The sequence below is a fragment of the Plecotus auritus genome, assembly GCF_963455305.1.
Source record: "Plecotus auritus genome assembly, chromosome: X".
Classification (NCBI taxonomy): Eukaryota; Metazoa; Chordata; class Mammalia; order Chiroptera; family Vespertilionidae; genus Plecotus; species Plecotus auritus.
Window position 1 is genome coordinate 92895522 of NC_137784.1, and position 20399 is coordinate 92915920.

Consider the following 20399-nt stretch of genomic DNA (forward strand, 5'->3'; position numbering starts at 1 on the left):
CCTGCCTCAGAAAGCCTCAGGAGCTGCCTTCGGGGTGTCATTCTAAGCATTCAGCGGAGATCCAGTAGGGTCAAGAAGGGAGCTAAATTGTGCCCTCTTGAGCCACGAAGTCCAAGGGCTTTCCTTATGTACTCCTCTGCATTTGGTGCTGGGGGCAAGGGTGGGATCACCCTTTGCACACTAAATGCATTTGACCCCGTGGGTGCCTCAGTTCCTCTTCTTGGGGAAAAAGGGACAGGAGACCCTCGGAGGGAGTTTTCAACCTCGGTGAAACTTCTAAGATTTGAGAAGTGTTTGTTGAACTGAGATGTTCAGAGGACTCTGTGTTGGGGGAGAGGTATTCTTTGAATCTTTAAAGGTTCATTCCTGAGACAGCCCCCAACCATGACTGACCCCAGTTCCCCCCTGTCTCCAGGCCTCAGGAATCTTGTCAATCACTGCAGCCACCGCCACCACCGTGGGGTCTCGCGCCCCCTGCCAGCAGACTCAAGTTGCACTGAAAGCGGGGTCAACACAGGCCGGGGCCAGGGTAATTCTGTACGCTGATTGGCCTCTCTTGGCTCCGCCCCTCATCCCTCTTTTGGCCCAAGAGCCCAGTGCTGCTTCACCAGTGCTGGGTAGGCGCTCTGGTGCTCGCCGAGGACGTTCCTTCCTCCGGTGCACTAGGCTTGCCTTTGGAGCAGCTACACGGAGCCTGCTCCATCGGCTTGCTTGCCCCTCACCTGCAATTGCATATGAACTTTCCTTACCTCTTCTTAAGATCTTTGTCCGTTGGAGTCGTCGAGATCGACGTGGTGCTCGCGTGGTGGTCTTCGTCCGCTTAGAATAGTGTAGTTAGTTAGGGGCCATCGAAGAAGAAAGAAGAAGCGATTAGCGCAGAGATGCTGGAGGCGATCAGTTACTATGCCAGAGTGAGATAGGAGCAAGAAGAGCCAAACCTATCGGGGAAGCACGGTCGCCCTGAGGAGGTTGACTCGCCGGCGCTTCCAGTCGCGCCGAGCTCCCTCCGTTCCTTTGCCGAGGCGCGAGATTGCGGCGCGCAGCGCAGCGCAGGACTGCCACGGGCTCCGCTGGGCGATTGCAGCAGAGTCCGTTTCTCGTCTAGCTGCCGCCGCAGCGACCGCTGCCTTGTCTTCCTCCCAGACGCTTGTGGTAAGTTGCAAGCCCGGGCGGCATCGCTAGCGGTAACCTTAACGGTTTAGGCGGGGACAGTGGGGGAAGTGGTGGAGAGGGGAGACAGGTCCCGGCTGGTTGCAGCCTGCAGGACCGCACTGGCTAGGGCGGGAGGAGGTGGTGGGGGTTTGGGGAGTGGGGAGGGGGTGAGTAGGGCGGGACTCTGAGAGCGCAGATGGCGGAGAGACGGGGGTCTCTGGGAGAAGAGAAGGGTTTAGGTTCCATGGGAGGGGCATCAGAGTCTCCAAGGAGGTTGGGATTGGGGACTGGAACTGAACGCGCAGGGAAGAGGTGGGGATCTCGGAACCTGACTCCTGAAAGCGGAGAGAGAAATGGAAGGCGTGTAGGGGGTCTCAAGAAGTAAGCTAGGGGAGAGGAAGATTGAATGCGGGTATCTGAACAAAGGTTCGGGTTGCGGGTGGTGCACCTGAATTGGGAGTGCGGGCTACTGTTTTTAAGAAATCGTATCTCGGGCAAGTGAGAGGGGGGCAAGGCTTGGGATAGTGGAAACAGAGGGGGGCGAAGGATCCTCTATTATTATTCTCATTGAAAAATGACCCTACTTTTCGGAGGGTCTCAGTGAACACCGGTAACTCCCGGGAGATAAACACTGCGGATCTGTGTCTTGGTTTAAACAGCTGTTGGCTAAATTTGAACAACGCTGCTGACGGTCACTTAAGTTTAAGAGGAAAGTATAAGGGCACACAGCGGACCTTTTTATTAGCTTACCTAAGTCACTTGGTGACCGTTTTGTATTTTGAAAGGGATTCTTGCTGAGGCTTCTCCAACGCTGCCTTTTATTTCCTGTTCCTTACTCAGCTTAACCCGACAGGCTTAACATCTTACATCGGAATTGCTAAACATGAGAACAGGTTGCCATTCCTGAGGCCACATAAAGTTCGTCATTGCAAAACGTGTCTATGTGTCTGTTTCTTTTCTGCGCCGTGCCCTTTCCTTCGCTTCCTGTAGGGTAATATGAGCCATGAGGCAAAAAAAAATATTTTGTATTGTGTTCGAGACCCCTTTATTTTAAGCGACAGCTCTCCTCCACTCAAATTCAGCGGGCGAGATTTGGCACTTAGAGAATATCTAATTTGGTTGAGAATCACTGCCAGCATCGCAGCTTCTTCATTAATATTTAGCATCACACGTCCCATGCAAGGAAGCCTCTGATTACTGAGCTGCTAAGTACATATGCCCTTCACCACGTATCTTTCAGGCAGGCTACCCCAGGGAACCTCCCTCTAACTCTAAGGAGACATAGCATTGAACTAAAATGATTGGAATTAGGGGAGATGCTGCACAGTGAGTAACCCCTGAGCTCCCTCCCCAGTTTGCAGACATTTGTGACCTCACACACACACACACATACTGTGGTGCAAAAGGACATCTGGATTCCAGAATTTAAATTTTGATTAAGAAGTATACATATCAGCCATTCTGACCGTCAAAAATATGAACACAGTAGAAGCAAGGTGACTGTAGTTGACTACATATGTGTAGCCACAATGAAAAAGGCTCACTGACAGGCCCCACAGGAAAAAAATGATTTCTACTATGATCATTGCATTTCTTTTTCAGTATTTAATACTGAATATCACCCTTTTGGAAGAGTATAATTTATTTGCACCATGATACCTTGATCTTTGGGAGTCATCTACCACCCCCCCCCCCAGGGTGGGAGGAATGAAATATTTTTTCTATATTTTGGGGAAGTAGGTTACATAATATTTAATTATTTTTTTCATTACTTAAAGATGTTCTTCTGATCACCCGGAGGAGGAAATAAACTATTTATTTATTTTTATCCACATGATTTCTTTTCTAATAGCTTTTATCATCTACAGCAACAAGCCCAACGCAAGTCCTGAAATTTGGAAGGTAGGTAAGGCTTGTGATTGCAATGTCAAGGTAGGATTTGGGATGCTTAAGCCAACACTGACAGTGTTTTTCTACCTGAGTAATCTAGAGAGAGTTTTTAACCCTTCCTATGCTTTCTTGAGGGGTCTAAAATTAGAGCTGCCATGGATGATGGTGATGACTTTTTCAGATAATAACATGACAGGCTTTGGTGCAGTATGAATTCATGGGAAGAGAGGTGAGAACTGACATTTTTGCAAACCTACTGAATGCCAGGCGTGGAGCCAAGAGCTTTACATATATACATTATTTCACAAGGTCTTCAAAGAAAGCCTGTGAAGAAGAAGATATTGTTGCTATTTTACTGATGCCATTGGATTCTTTTCTTTTTATTTTTCAAGGTATTCTTCTAGATTAAGGCAGTGGAATAAGAAATATTTCTTTGTGCTTTTAAGTCTACCTGAAATGAACATGTTTGTTTCTTTAGCAATGAAAGTAAAATCTAAAAAACTCAACATCTCTTATATAATGTTAGGTTAATCCATTAAGGGTTTAAGCAACATGGGCATCTCACCCACAGTGGTTTACAGATAGATTTCTCCTCTAGAAAATAAATTCTAAAATCCTGTTAGATTTGCAGGATTATCATTACTGTTTGGAATTTAATTATTTAGGAATATTTCTGCATTTAGCTGGTAAATACCTAAATAATAATCTGAAGCCTGCATCAAACCTCAATTATTTTACTGTTCCATTTATTTCCTTCAAGTAAGAATTATTTCTTATTAACTAAGGGGATCACAAAAATTAAAACAAAATGTGAGGGAGAGCATATCAGTAATCAACATTAACTATTCTCAGGCCTGAGATTAAAGAAAGCGGCTGCTCCTTGATCCTGCTACCAAATAAAGTCACAAATTATAATGGCTCCAGAAGCTTCAGACTAATTGGCCAGTATCATTAAAGAACTTCTTACCACGTTACCTTTAGAGCCATGGAATACCTCACAAAATGAGAATGTACAGCATTTGTATTGAGATTATATTAATAGAGTATCTGGTAAAACTTAGTGTTGTTTAGCAGAAGAAATAGTAAACTATGTCCCACTAATGGCCTGGATAGCCCTGAGAAAACTGGGAAAACTTGACCATACTTTGGGGTTAATAACATTGTACTATTGTACTAAAACAATACATTAATATGGCATATGTTAATACAATATATTACCCTCATTTGATTGTTGTAAAGCACACGAACAGCAAGCATTTTAGAAACTTAAAATTAGTGCACAAAACCGTATTTATTATTAGTAGTAAATACTCATTTGTCACTGTTTCAGTATACCTGTGTTATTTCATCTACAACTTGTATACTATTGAATCTCAGGGGGGAAAAAGTCAATCACCAGCTTAATAAGTATTACATCAATCAATCGCTCCATCACTGCCTTTCTTCAAAACATTTTAAGGCTGCCTCATATACAACATTGCTGCAAAGTAATCTCCATTTTAGACAAATAACATTAAAACCAACCAAGAGGTTAAGCTGCACTGTTAGTTAGCTGGTCACTAGCAAATTTAATACTAGTGCTCACATGCAGCAACTCTTTTGGCAGTCACTTCTGACATTTTAATGCACAAATGATATAGTGAAAACAGGATTTCAAATAAAAGGCACATGAGCTGGAATCTTAATTATGTTTTGCATCCCTATACCCAACATCTCTACTTCATCTTGTCTATTCCTCCTTTCCTCCTTTCAGCTATGTTTAAGACTGTGCCATGTAGAGTTTACTAAGATACTTGCTTATTACATTTACATGTAGTTGACATTAATAAAGTCAATCTTGTTCATTAGGGTTAACCTTACTCATAGATTAACCTTACATGGTCTAATTTCAGAAGCACTAGAAAGGCCTTTTGGCCCCCAAACTAGTAGCCTCCATGGTTTTCCACAGCACTTGAATTTCATTATTCAGGAATTTTCTCCTTTAATCTTATTCATTGTCTTCTTTAAATACAAATATCCACTTAGAGGGATAACATTTTTATTATTACCTATTAATAACTAAGTGGAACTTTACTGACAGCTATCAGAAAGCCTTTAGAACTATATTTTCCAATACAATAGCCACCTGCCACATGTGGCTATCTAAATTTGAGTTTAAATTAATCGAAGTTGAATAAAATTACAAGTGCCGTCCTACAGTCTCACAGATCACATTTCAGCTACTGAACAGCCACATGTGGCTAGTGACTACCTATTGGACAGTGCAGATCTAGTCCATCTCCATCACTGCAGACAGTTCTGTTAGACAGCAATATACTAGAGAGTAGGGACCCTCAGCTTTTTCACTGAACACTATCTTCATCCCCTTACCTTTACCACAACCTGGATTTCTCCTACTAGTATTCCTCCTACAGAAGCTTTTCTACTCCCTCACAGATCTATCAAGTGGAGAAAAATAAATTCTTTTATCTTTCCCCACTTCATTAATTTTATTGCTCCTCCATATGTAAGGGCTTAAAGTTATTGTTGAAACTCTCCTGGTTCCTTTCTCTTCCACTTTTATTTAAACAATTCTTTATTGAAGCTTACACCATTTTCAACCTCTCTTGTCTCTGCTTCTTACATTTTCATTAAACTTTTTGGCACATGGCTCTTTCTTACTGTCCACTTTTCATCTTGCCATTCTCTGGAGACTTCAATATCTATGAAGATTGCCAAATAACAGTCTAGCCTCATCATTTCTTGACCTCTTTTTTCCATTGTGCTCAGCTTGAGGCCCATGAGCACACATAAAATGCAACAATTTCTAAAATCTGAAGTTCAGAAACACTTCCCTCAGATTATGACATTCCGTACCCTCCTCCCCCTTTTACCCCTGCTTCCCTTGGACCTGCAATATACTAGAGAGTAGGGACCCTCATCAAGATTACCTGGGCCTTTCCAGAAGCTGTTAGTTATAATGTCCTCTTTTCGTTTCACTTTATTTTCTTCCTAGTGTGACCTTTATGTCAGTCATATCAACGTTTCTCATTACTACCAAATATACATTCTTCATCGCCCTTCCACAGCTATCTTTTACCTCCACTATTTTGGGTTAATCTATCCCATTTTCCATTCTGATGGCTGAGCATTAATGAGAAAAGTAACAAAAGTACACATCTATGGTTTCCAATCTCAGTTGGGCCCTAAATACTGCTCAGCAATCCTTTTACATGCAAGTTTTACATGTTAACTCCCTTTCCTATATTCCTAGACACATATTCCACACTTTTACCACTCTTCTCAACTTCTCAATTCCATTCCCGTATCCCCTAATTTCAGCAGTCTCACTTTCACACTGTACAGGAAAAACAGAAGCTAAAAAGGTATGTAAGGAAGATGTCATCTTTACTAGCTTGTCTCTCCCCTGCCTCTAGACTTTTATTACTCCTATCCCACTTCTTTTGCTTCACCTCAGAACAAAAAGTACCCCTCCTCTTCTCCAAAGTTAACTTCAACTGTATGCTGGATCCTATTTGCTTCAATATCCTGAAGATCTCATCCACAATATATATTTCTCTTTCCGCAGTGTCTTAATGGTTTCTTTTTGGTTCCTTGCCCTCCACATAGAAGCAGAAAAGAACTGGGTTCTCAATAGACTTATTTCTTTAGTCCTTTCATCATACTTCTGTACTTATTTTAAAAATCACTATACTAGCCCTAGCTGGTTTGGCTCAGTGGATAGAGTGTCGGCCTGTGGGTGGAAGGGTCCCAGGTTCGATTCCAGTCAAGGGCACATGCCTAGGTTGCAGGTTCGATCCCTAATGGGGGTGTGCAGGAGGCAGTTGATCAATGATTCTCTCTAATCATTGATGTTTCTATCTCTCTCTCCCTCTCCCTTCCTCTCTGAAATCAAGAAAAAAAAACCTTAAAAATCACTATACTAATGGAATGGAACTTCTGATATACTAGAGGCCCACTGTAGGAAGATTCTTGCAAGAATAGGGCTTCCTTGGGCCTATTCCTGCAAGAATAGGGCTTCCTCTGCTGCCTGACTCCCTTCCGTCTCCGCTGCCTCACTCCCTCGCTCCCTTCTCTGCAGCTTCGTTCCCTTCTGCAGTGCTTGGCTTCCTTCTACACTGTCTTCAGTCTTTGCTCCATGCCTGTGTGTGCAAATTAACTGCGATCTTTGTTGGGTTAATTTGCATACTTGCTCCTGATTGGCTGGTGGGCATAGCGGAGGGAAGGTCAATTTGCATGCTTCTCTTTTATTATTGTAGATGGTAGAACTATAAGTCCCAAAGCTACTCACTGATACAATGAATTTTTTTATTTTTTACCCTTTTGGAAGATATCTTTTATTAGACTGGTTACGTCTTTTTTTTAATTATTTTTATTATGGGAAAATACATATAAAATTTACCCTCGTGACCATTTTAATTCACATTGTTGTGCAACCATCACCACCACCCATCCCAATAACTCTTTACATATTGCAAAACTGAAATTTTATACCCATTAAACAATAACTCCCCAATCCTCCCTCCCCCAGCACACCCTCTGACTTTTTGCCTGATACATGAGTTTTGCTCTCCAAAATCTTTATTTATTAAAATATATGTTTATTGATTTTACAGAGAGGATGGGAGAGGTATAGAGAGTCAGAAATATCAATGATAGAGAAACATTGATCAGCTGCCTCCTGTACACCTTCTGCTGGGGATCAAGACTGCAACTGAGGTACATGCCCTTGACTGGAATCAAACCCAGGACTCTTCAGTGCATGAGCCGATGCTCTATCCACTGAGCCAAACCAGTTATGGCTTCTCCAAAATCTTAAATTAGCAAGTACAGATTCATTAGTTTGAAGGTTCCTTACCCCCTGTTATTGGATATTAATCTACCTCAGCTTTTCCTGCTCCTACTGCTAATTATCTAAATATTTTTCAAGTAAGTTAAAAAAATTACTATCCATGCTTATCTGCCAAATTAGTCAACTATAAGGTGAAAGTGAATAAAAAGACTTCACCTATATCTTCATAAATAAGAATTTTAGAATTTCAGCAAGTATTTGTAGAGGACCTACTGTATGCCCAATACTTTGTTGGATTTTAGAGAAGTGATTACACAATACTTCCCTAAAGAAGCCAATAGTCCTATTAGAAAAGGCAATTCTATCTATAGATATAAAAGCCTAAGCGACCAAACAACCAGTCACTATGATGTGCACTGACCACCAAGGGGCAGGCGCTCAATGCAGGAGCTGCCTCCAGATGGTCAGTGCACTCCCACAGCCAACCTCCTGTGGCCAGCCAACCTCCTGCAGTCCCCTGTCCCCGGCCGGCCACCCTGATTAGCCCCTATCACCGGCCAGGCCAAGGGACCCCACCTGTGCATGAATTCTTGTACTGAGCCTCTAGTATAATAATAGAGTTCTGAAATTTATGATACAGACTATGTTGATTTCTCTCTTTCCTATCCTCCCATTCAGGATTAATTAAGGAAAAATAGACCAGTCACTTACTCTACTTTGGCCTTAGTTTTTACAACTATAAAACTAGTCAGTTATATACTAGGTGCTCTTTCTGTAAGGGGCCTTCAAATTAACCTTGTTATAAAAAAGAATACAAAAACCACTGTGGTTAAATGACTTACATTCCTAAGGTTACAAATCTTGAGATGCAAATTGTATGAATATATAAAATGGAGAAAATAATATGGAGAAAATGCTCACAAATTTTACCACTGAAATGAAATTAGAATTCAAAAATTAAAAACATTGAAAACCTTGAAAGATAATACATTATTATAAAGTAATTTGCTTTTTTTAACTTTAATTTTGTAATTTACTTTAGGTAAGTATCATTTTCAGAAAAGCAGCCAAATTAGTTCATATTTATAGTGGATATTCTTTGTCTTTTAATTAAGAGTGAAGCAATAAGATAAAATAAAAGTACATTTACTTTGTAGAATAACATAAAATACATTTATGACAACACATTGTTAGAAAAAAATTGAAATACTCTACCACTCTTCACAAATATTTTTAAACATATTTTATTGATTTTAGAAAGGAAGGGAGAGGGAGAGAGAGATAGAAACATCAATGATGAGAGAGAATCATTGATTGGCTGCCTCCTGCACACCCACTACTGGGGATTGAGTCCGCAGCCCAGGCATGTGCCCTTGCTTGGAATCGAACCTGGGACCCCTCAGTCTGCAGGCTGATGCTCTATCCATTGAGCCAAACCACCTAGGGCCTCACAATTTTTTTTTTAACTTTTGCTTGATAATTGAAATAATATTTGTTCTTTCTTCCTTGGAGTCATTCTTGGATCACCTTTATCTATTCTCAATTAAATCCATCACTATAGCTTCTGAATTATGTTTACAAAATGCTGCTTAAATGTGTGCCCTTTTTCATTCCCATTGTGAATATAGAATTTTAGTGGTAGTCCTTTAAAGCTCACTTCAGCTCTAGCTGGTTTGGCTCAGTGGATAGAGCGTCAGCCTGTGGACTGAAGGGTCCCAGGTTCGATTCCAGTCAAGGGCATGTACCTTGGTTGCGGGCACATCTCCAGTAGGGGGTGTGCAGGAGGCAGCTGATCGATGTTTCTCTCTCATTGATGTTTCTAACTTTCTACCCCCTCCCTTCCTGTCTGTAAAAATCAATAAAATATATTTAAAAAATAAAAAAATAAAGCTCACTTCAAACTACTCCTCAATTTTATGTTTGAACTTTAAAGATCTCCCACTGCCACCACAAAGTGGCCCAATTCCATGGGCAAAGCAAATATATGGTTAATAGTAACCAGATGCCAATGTAGCTGTCAAATACCAAGATGAAATGAAGAGACTACAGGGTGGCTCATAAAGTAATGAGCTACAGGTAATGGGTGACATTGGGAAATGACTTCAGACAATCTCATGCTTAATTCAGAGATAGATGTACTGTTTTATTAAGACATGGGGTGGGGAAAGGTGAAAGGTATTATGCAGACTATAAAGCCAAGAAGCCATACTTAAATTCAAATTTGTTATAGTTTTGTATGTTCAGTGTAAAAAAACTACTACCATATAAAAATCATCTAGGTTGACACATACATAAGAATACTAGAATTTGAATCTCAGATTTGAAAGAACATAAACATTGTTTGCACCACTTAAGTGCCACTTAGCACATTGTATTGCATTTTGTTATTACTATTTTTCTTTTATATTTCAGGATCTCTTATGTACCAGGCATGATGTTTAAGGTTTTATATGCATTGGATATTTTTTTCTTTTTAAAAAATCTTTATTGTTGATAGTATTACATATGTCCCCCTTCCCCCTACCCCATTGACCTGTAAGAAATAATTTTTTATTGCTGCGTAGTATTCCATGGTGTAGATGTACCATAGCTTTTTTATCCACTCATCTACTGATGGGCACTTGGGCTATTTCCAGAGTTTAGCTACTGTAAATTGTGCTGCTAGGAACATAGGGAAATTGGAGAATATTATACTAAGCAAAATAAGCCAGAGAAAGACAAGTATCACATGATCTCACTCCTATGTGGAATCTAATGAACAAAATAAACTGATGAACAAAATAGATCCATAGATATATTACTTTTTAATTTGAGCCTTAACCTTTCCTATTGAATTATGAATTCACACAGGATGAAATTATATGTTATTCATGTTTATACCTCCACCCCAATTATTCTCCTCATATAACATTACACCTTCTGGATTTTTTAAAAATATATTTCTGAATAATCCTAATATATAAAAAGCCAGGGGCCATCACGACTGAAACAACCAGACAGACGACCAAACAGCAGGCTGCGTGGGGTGACAAGGCCGGCAGGGGGGTTAGTGAGGGACGACCAAATGAGTGAACTGCAGGCTGCATGGGGCAACCAGGCCGGCAGGGGGGACAGTGGGGGGTGACCAGGCTGGCAGGGGGACAATTGGGGGTGACAGGCCAGCTGGGGGGTGGGGGGCAGTAAGGGATGATCAGGTCAGCAGGCAGAGGCAGTTAGGGGTGACCAGGCTGGTAGAGGGGGGCAATTGGGGGCGACCAGTCCAGCAGTGGGGCCAGTAAGGGGTGACCAGGCTGGTGTTAGGGGGCATTTAAGGGAAACCAGGCCAGGCAGGAGGGGCAGATGGGGGTGACCAGGCAGGCAGGAGGGGCAGTAAAGGGTGATTGGGCCAGCAGGCAGAGGCAGTTAGGAGAGACCAGGCGGCAGTTGGGTGAGACCAGGCTGGCAGGCAGGTGAGCTGTTAGGAGCCAGCAGTCCCAAATTGTGAGAGGGATGTTCGACTGCTGGTTTAGGCTCGATCTCTGTGATCAGGCCTAAACCGACAGTTGGACATCCCCCAAGGGGTCCCGGATTGGAGAGGGTGCAGGCTGGGCTGAGGGGAGCCCCCCCCCCCCGTGCATGAATTTTGTGCATTGGTCCTCTAGTCCTATATAATAAAAGGCTAATATGCAAATTGACTGGTTGCTCTGACGTGCACTGACCACCAGGGGGCAGACACTCAACACAGGAACTGCCCCCTGGTGGTCAGTGCGCTCCCACTTGGGGAGCACCTCTCAGCCAGAAGCCAGGGTCATGACTGGTGAGCACCGCATCGGTGGTGGAGCCTCTCCCACCTCCACGGCAGCACTAAGGACCCCTTGGGGGATGTTCACCTCCAAGAGGGCACAGATGGGCTAAGGGACCCCCCCCCAGTGCATGAATGTTGTGCACCAGGCCTCTAGTAAATAGATAAAAGTACAGAAGCACTGTGGGAAAAGGTTCTTAGAGTGTAAATTTAGAGTTAAATGACTTGGGTTCTAGTCTTTCATGAGCCTCTACGTTCTTAGCTGTTAAAGTAAATCAGGCTGGATGGTCACTAAGATCATGTTAAAAGCTACGATCTTATGAGAATACTGATAGTTTACTAATTCTAAAAATTCACTTTAAATAGTAATGCTCAGGTAGTTGATTTTTATAGCCCAGAAAATAATGGTCATGACTCCTTAACTACTTAAGAAATTCTTGAACAAACTAAAGACATTTCATACTTCGGGCCTTGATCTTGGGCTAAATGTGTAAGGGTTCATTATTTAAAGATTTGGAATGAGTAAAAATGTCTCTCCTTTTTGTATTTTCTTCTTTTTTTAAATATATTTTATTGTTTTTTTTACAGAGAGGAAGGGAGAGGGATAGAGAGTTAGAAACATCTATGAGAGAGAAACATCTATCAGCTGCCTCCTGCACACCTCCTACTGGGATTGTGCCCACAAACAAGGTACATGTCCTTGACTGGAATCGAAACTGGGACCCTTCAGTCCACAGGCCGATGCTCTATCCACTGAGCCAAACCCGTTAGGGCCTTTTTGTATTTTCTTACTTAAATTTAAGAAATCATTGGCTATCAATAACAAATTAAGCATAGCCATTTTAAATTAAACTGTCTGTAGATACAAATCTTCCACAATAGTTCATTAATATCTTACTGAATATTAATGTTATCAATGCTTAGTTTATGATTGAGCCTCATGATTTGTATACATTTTTGGGGACACCCTGTGTATTTTTAGATTTAATTGGATACATAACCCACTACTTTGTAGAGGGCTTCAAAAGAAAAGTAAACTTGTGAACTAATAGTAAACTAAATCACCTGAAGGCCTTAAATTACACTTCATATGACATTTTCCCCTGCACTAGAACTTTTCTTTTAAGAGAAGTATTCAGTTCAGCATATTTGTATTTGTACTCAGAACTGATTCTTTGAGGGTGACTCCAGGTGGTAAGAAGGAGAACAAGAAAGTCATTTATAGCTGTTCATGACTTCTCTCTGTGTTTTATTTTGATTTCTAATTATTTTCTCATGAAAATAATATCTAGCTAATTTTTTAAAAATATATTTTTTATTGATTTAAGAGAGGAAGGGAGAGGGAGAGAGAGGTAGAAACATCAATGATGAGAGAATCATTGATGGACTGCCTCCTGCACGCCCCCTACTGGGGATTGAGCCCGCAACCCGGACATGTGCCCTTGACCGTAATCAAACCCAGGACCCTTTAGTCTGCAGGGCAATGCTCTATCCACTAAGAAAAACAGCCTAGGGCAATATCTAGTTAATTTACTACCATTTTCAATGGATCTAAATTTATACCATTCGTGTTGCTATAAAATAACTTCAAATGAATTATTCAAACTTTTGTCATAAGCCAGATTTGAACCTATGGCACTGAAGCCTACTCTAGATCTAGTGGAGATATCCTATATATTTCTATCATCAACATCACTTAAGAAATATTTTTGAAGTTTAATTATACGTGACATTGTAAAAATATGGCAGAGAGTGTAGCATTTATTCTTAAAGTCACAAAACTGTCGAAGTGGTATTTAATGAACATTGTGTGGTATGGTTCCTACCATAAAGGAACTTATATTTGGTAAGATAAAATATGTGAACATGTAACAAAAATTGAGCAGTTATATAATGAAGTACTAAATTATGTGCTATGAACAAAGAGAGATAAATAATTAAGGGAATTTTATTGGAACACATAGAAACCGAACTAGAGCCTGAGGATAACTAGGGTTTGAGCTGACACAGAGGAAGGGAAACATTCCAAAAACGTGTGGGGTGTTCATGTTTCACATTGTGGGGAAAGTTAAGTTTGCAACTAATTACTATGATAGCAGCCTTTTATATAAATATATTTAAGATAATGGTGAAACATGCACCATCTGATGTTCTTTGGATAGCTGAAAATATATTGGATTTTTTGGAAAGATGGCAAACCTAGAGGGAAAAGAATTTGGAACAATTCATACTACTCAGATTTAGCTGTATTTCAAAACTTTCTGAATGAGAGAAGGTTGTAGAGAGAAAAAAAACAGAGGTCCAAATATTAAGCATTGACCACTCATTATTACATTAAATGACTGTTAAGATTCTACTCTGTGCAAGACATTTGACTGAGCACTTCGGGGTCTCCCAGAAGACACAATATTCAGATCTCAACTCCAGTAGTTGGGAGTCTAGTTAGAGATCAAGTATATGAACTCTACATAAAGGATTTGACAGAAAAGCAAGGTCACTGTTAAACTTAGAAAAATTTCAGAAGAGTAGATTAAAAAGAGATTGAATGGGATTAAAATACTGATATAAAAACTTCTTTGAAAAAAAAACTACAAAAAGCCTCTTTGACCCAAAACTCATAGAAGGAATATGAATTTGGACAAGCTCTCTCAGGTGCCCTTTTCCACTATTACTTAAACCTACAATAACCAAATTTTTTGACTGACTCACAGAAATTTTTAGATGGATATTATTTTTGTTAAAAAAAAAACACACACAAAAAAACACTCCATGAGTCTGGAGTCATTCATTCTCAATCCTTTTGCTCTTAACTTACTTGAAAAATAAATCAGAAAACTAGCTCAGTAGCCTGTGTGTGTCCAGTAATATATTAGGTTAGTTAAATAACAAATGGAAATAATAAGATCCTTACAGGTATAAATAATGTGATTTTTTTGTTATCAGCAAGTCCTTAGATATCTAAATTATACCTGGACTCATACTACAAGTATGTTAATAATGAGCTGTAAATTCAACTCTCAGATAAAATCAATTGTCTGGATAGCAAGTGACTATTAGTTCTCAACTTCAAAAGAGTCATTCATTTTTGTTGGATCATTTATGTAGTTTAATGTTGTTAGGAATATTAGCAAAGTACTTTATAATTTTTAAATGCATAGGTGACATTATGAAAGCAACAACATAGTAAGTAGCAAGCATATTAATAAAACAATAGAACTAAAGTATACTAATAACATTTGTAATAGACTTAATATAGCTTTTGCTTTAAAGATTAATAAATTAAGCATAGAGAGGGTCCCTGATTTATTCCAGGTCACACAGCTAATTATTGGCAAAGCTTAAAAAGAGAACCCAAATCTCCTAAATCTGAAAACAGGTTCTCTTCCACCATGGCCCACTGCAACTGGAAGGCTATGTGGCATATTAAATGAAAGTCTTTAAAATTTTGACTACATTATATTGTCCTTGAGAATCATGTCATGCTTAATAAATTCAGAATGAACAGAAAGTGAATTTACATTGTTGGCTTCAGTAATTAGAAACTTACTACAAGGATGTGAATACTTTCAAGATTATGAATTTTATTCTTAATGTCATGTAGGTAAAAGATGTGTGTGATATGATATATATTATATATATTCACAATGAGAGAAAAAGAATCTTGTAAAAGATGAGTATTTTTTTTTTTTTTAGGTTTAAATGAAAGGACTGACCAGTTGACAGGCCCTGTGCGCTTATCTATGTTAGCCTTTATTTCTTAATTTGTTGGAGCAACTGAATTCTGAAACAGCTCAAGGCTGGATGCTTCCTTTCTATAAATTACATCTGTTAAAACGTATAAATGCAAGCATGAGTCACTAGCTACAGAATTCCAGCTTTAATCCATTATGTCATTTTTATAAGGAAACAAACCAGTGACCTTCATGTGGTTTTAAAGACAATGAATCTGTGAACTACAGAATATGTACGAGATGAAATCATAACATGAACAATCAAATGAGTTTAATGGCATGATTTAAAAGGTGAAATAAAGTACATTTTATGGAATGAAATTTGTTTACTTCTGTGGTTGTTCTTCCACTATTCACTTGAATGTATGCCTTACAGATATTGGATTGATTTAATACCAAATTCAGTCACATAACTTGTAAGCACATTTTAAATAGTTATGAAATAGTAACCTGAAGGAAAATGCATAATCCAAAAATTTTTTCAATGTATGTTTGGTTGAGAGGTTTCAGTTATTTCTTTATTCAACATTTTGTCAGAACTTTTAAACTATAGTATTACTGAAATTGTTATTGATATTTATCATTCAATACAGTAAGTGTGGAACAAAATTTCTGGAGTATGAGGTGGTTCAGGGAAGAAATTATGGATTTCTCTAATAAAAAGAAGACAGGAAGGACCCTGGCCAGGTGGCTCAGATGGTTGAAGCATCATCCACTATACCAAAAGGTTGTGAGTTCGATTCCTGGTCAGGGCACATACCTCAGTTGTGGGTTCGATCTCCAGTTGGGCACATACAGAAAGCAACCAATCAATGTTTAATCAATGTTCTCTCTCTCTCTCTCTCTCTCTCTCTCTCTCTCTCTCTCTCTCTCTCTCTCTCTCTTTCTCTCCCTCCTTTCCTCTCTCTTTAAAAAAAATCAATGAAAACATATCCTTGGGTAAGGATAAACACGAGAGACGAGAGGGGAAAGAAAAGGAATTAAATAGCATTTAATGCCCACCATATCCTAGTCAGTGCATTTGACAAAGTGCATGAATTATCTTATGTAATTTCACAACAACCATAATAAATAAGTAACGGAGACATAGAGAGGTTAAGTCATGTGCCCAAATATATAGCTAAGTATGAGGTAGATCCAGGAAACAAGCTCAATTCCGTCTGATTACAATGGTTGTGTATTCTTTTTCCATTGCACTTTGATTAACAGGCTTAAGTTTTAAAATTATGTCAAACACTCATGCACAAAATATACTGCTATTATAACATTCATTTAGTCACTGACAATCTCAAAGAACTAAATAAATGGAAGGCAAGTTAGGAGACCTTAGTCATATATCACCTTCTATACATTAAGAGTGTGTGTATTTTCAAATACCTCGTCTCATTTTGAAAGGTCAGGGAATTATTACTTACTAATAGAAATAAAGATGAAAATGTGTGCAAAATGTTATCTAATGATAATAATAACTGCCAATGAAAGAGGAAAATAGAATAAATCATAATATTTAAAACAGACACAAATTATTTAATTAGAGGTCTTTGTGATTAAGAGCATTTGGAGTATGTAAATGTAAAAAAAAATTTAAAGTTTTTTGAAAATGTGTTTAACATTAGATGAAGAGTATTGTTACATTTGGACTGCTTGATATCCTCAGCTATGTACTCTTTACCATATAATAAGCAAGTGTCCTAAGGGTAGCTTGGGAAACAGTTTAAAGAGCAGTTTAAATAGGTTTTAGAATCTAAGCTTTCTCATCTTAAAAAACATGAGGGTAATAATTTGTGCCTCGCAGGAGTGCTCCAGAGATGTATTGTATAGTGTATATGTAGAACCTAACACATAATTAATTATCAATAAAAATAAAAATGGATCAGACAGATTCACCTCAAGTTCCCCCAAATTGCATTTACTTGGGAAAAAGGCAGTCGTAATAACATCAGAAACATTTTCACTGCATATTCCATGAAATTTCATTCTGCCTTTGTATCTTCATAACAATAAATGCTTCTATTGTAATCTAACTTCATATACACTGAGTGGCCAGATTATTATGATCTCTGCACGCATAATAATCTGGCCACTCAGTGTATATCCTATATAATAAAAGGCTAACATGCAAATTGTCCCCTCGACCAGGAGTTCAACCAGCAGGCAGGCCGGCCAACCATCTATGTCCCCTTCCCCTGACCAGGCTGGATGGACCCCACCCATGCATGAATTCATGCACCAGGCTATATATATATATATATATATATATATATATATATACACACACATACACACACACACACACACTGAGTGGCGAGATCATAATAATCTGGCCACTCAGTGTAATTCACATACTATACAATTCACCCATTTTAAAGTAGACAATTCTACTGTTTTCAGTATATTGGCAGAGTTATACAACCATCACCACAATTTAGAACACTTTCACCACCCTCAGAAGATAGCCTATACACATTAGCAGTCAATTCCCAGTCCCCTAAGCCTCTCCCACACATACCCCTCAATCTCCCAGCTTTAGGCCGCCAGAAATCCTTTCTATCTCTATATTTTTGCTTATTTGGGGAACCTGCAAATTTTTACATATGTACTTGCTAGGAATGTCAGGTTGTTTTATATTAAGAAGAGTTGGCAACTAAAACAAAAGGAAATTTGCAGTTTGATTCAGGCAATAGGGTCTTGACTCATCTAGGTAAATTCTTAATTGTTAATGTTATTTTAGTACTGCAAAATCAATAAAAAGGAAGGCATCCTCACAGTACCTCTGTTCAAAATCAATTGGTTAGGAAAACCTAAGTTTCAAACTCAGGAAAGTTAAATCTCTATTCAATTTCTTTTATTTGTTCCCCATTCTGTCTAAACCACACTTGCCAAATATAACTATCAGACAACTTTTGGGTATAGTATGTGCTATTCGTAGTTGAATGCCATAATAAAGCAGTTGATGAAACTTATAATCTGTGTTGTTGTTTTCCCTAAATCTCTAGTATGGAACACACTTTCTTAAAATTATATTTCTGGAGAATTTTTATAAAGTAAAACTGCCTTTCATTCTGGTTGGCTTTGCACTATCCGTTTAGTATTGTATACTGGTGTAGCATAACAAATTAGTAGGATCTTTCTTTTTAAAAAAATATATATTTTTATTGATTTCAGAGAGAGGAAAGGAGAGGGAAAGAGAGATAGAAACATCAATGGTGAGAGAATCATTGATGGGCTGCCTCCTGCATGCCCCTACTGGGGATCGAGCCCGCAACCTGGGCATGTGCCCTTGACCAGAATCCAACCCAACCCCTCAGTCCACAGGCCGACACTCTATCCATTGAGCAAAACCAGCTAGGGCTGTAGGATCTTTCAATTAGTACACATTTGATCTGTCCACATCAAAAAATTTTTTTAAGTACATAAAACCCAAATATAAAAACTGAGGTCTTCTACCGAAAATATGATGTCTATTATTTAATATCCTTCTCATTAAAATAATCTCATAAGAGCTAATAAAATATACACTGAGTGGCCAGATGATTATGATCTCTGAATGCATAATAATCTGGCCACTCAGTGTATATCCTATATAATAAAAGGTTAATATGAGAATTGTCCCCTCGACCAGGAGTTCAACCATCAGGCAGGCCAGCCAACCACCCATGTCCCCTCCCCCTGGCCAGGCTGGCCGTACCCCCACCCATGCATGAATTCATGCACTGGGCCTCTAATATATATATATATATATATATATATATATATATATATATATATATATATATATATATATATACTGAGTGGCCAGATTATTATGGATTCAGAGATCATAATCATCTGGCCACTCAGTGTATAAGTAGATTCTATTTATACCTCAAATATATGTTTTAATCTTTTTCTGAAGTGTGTGTGCTCTATACACACTAGAAAATAACTTTTTTATTTATTTGCACTGTGCTAAATATGAGAATGTGTTAAACAATGTGCCATTTTTTTTAAATATATTTTATTGATATTTTACAGAGAGGAAGGGAGAGGGATAGAGAGCCAGAAACATCGATGAGAGAGAAACATTGATCAGCTGCCTCCTGCACACCCCCTACTGGGGATGTGCCCGCAACCAAGGTACATGCCCTTGACCGGAATCGAACCCGGGACCCTTCAGTCCGCAGGCCGACGCTCTATCCACTGAGCCAAACCGGTTTCGGCCAATGTGCCATTTTGTATTTGGAAGCTTTTTCCAGTGGTTTTGCCTTTTGTAATTGCTTCGATAGTATACTACGTTACTCTCTTTGACATGATCCAGTAATTTTAAAGGCAGTATCATGTTAGACAAATATTGAGGTGTTAAATAATCCATGGTAACTTGAACAGAAAGTTAAGAAATTTAAGTTAATAAATCAACAGAACAAAGCAAGGATATATGTATGCAAAAACTATAATACATTTACATAATGGAATACTACGCAGCTATAAAAAAGAAGGAACTCTTACCATTTGCAACAGTATGAATGGCTGGAGAGTATTATGTTAAGTGAAATAAGCCAGTCTGAAAAAGACAAGTACCACATGATCTCACTCATATGTGGAATCTAATGAACAAAATAAATTGGTGAAAGAAATAGATCCAGAGACATAGAAGCATAGAACACACTGTCAAACCTCAGAGGGAAGGTGGGGGAGGGTGGGTGGGTGGGAAGAAATCAACCAAAGAACTTGTATGCATATGTGCATAACCTGTGGACACAGACAATAGTGTGGTGAAGGCCTGGAGCGGAAGCGGGGGTGGGGGCAGGCTAGAAGAGGTCAATGGGGGAAATAAGGGTACATATGTATTACTTTCAACAATAAAGATTTTTTAAAAATTAAAAAAAAAAGACTCAGTGAAAAAGAGAACAATGTTTTAACCAAAGGGTGGAAGAAATAGACAAAAAGAACACAGTGTGGTTCCATTTATATGAATTTCTAGATCTGGCAAAAATAATCTATAGCAATAGAAGGTGGTTGCCTGGAGTTGGGAGGGGAACAGGAAGATGAAAACATTCTATATTTTCATTGGTGT

The 20399-nt window shown here is 39.0% G+C and overlaps 1 protein-coding gene across 1 annotated transcript in view; it reads left to right on the forward strand.

The window, feature by feature from the left end:
* The first annotated feature begins 621 nt into the window (after positions 1-621).
* Positions 622-20399, forward strand: part of HTR2C (5-hydroxytryptamine receptor 2C) — a 369035-nt gene continuing 349257 nt past the window's right edge. The window contains exon 1 of the mRNA XM_080652579.1: positions 622-1152. The gene's annotated coding sequence lies outside the window, so the exon portion shown is untranslated. The remainder of the gene's footprint in view (positions 1153-20399) is intronic.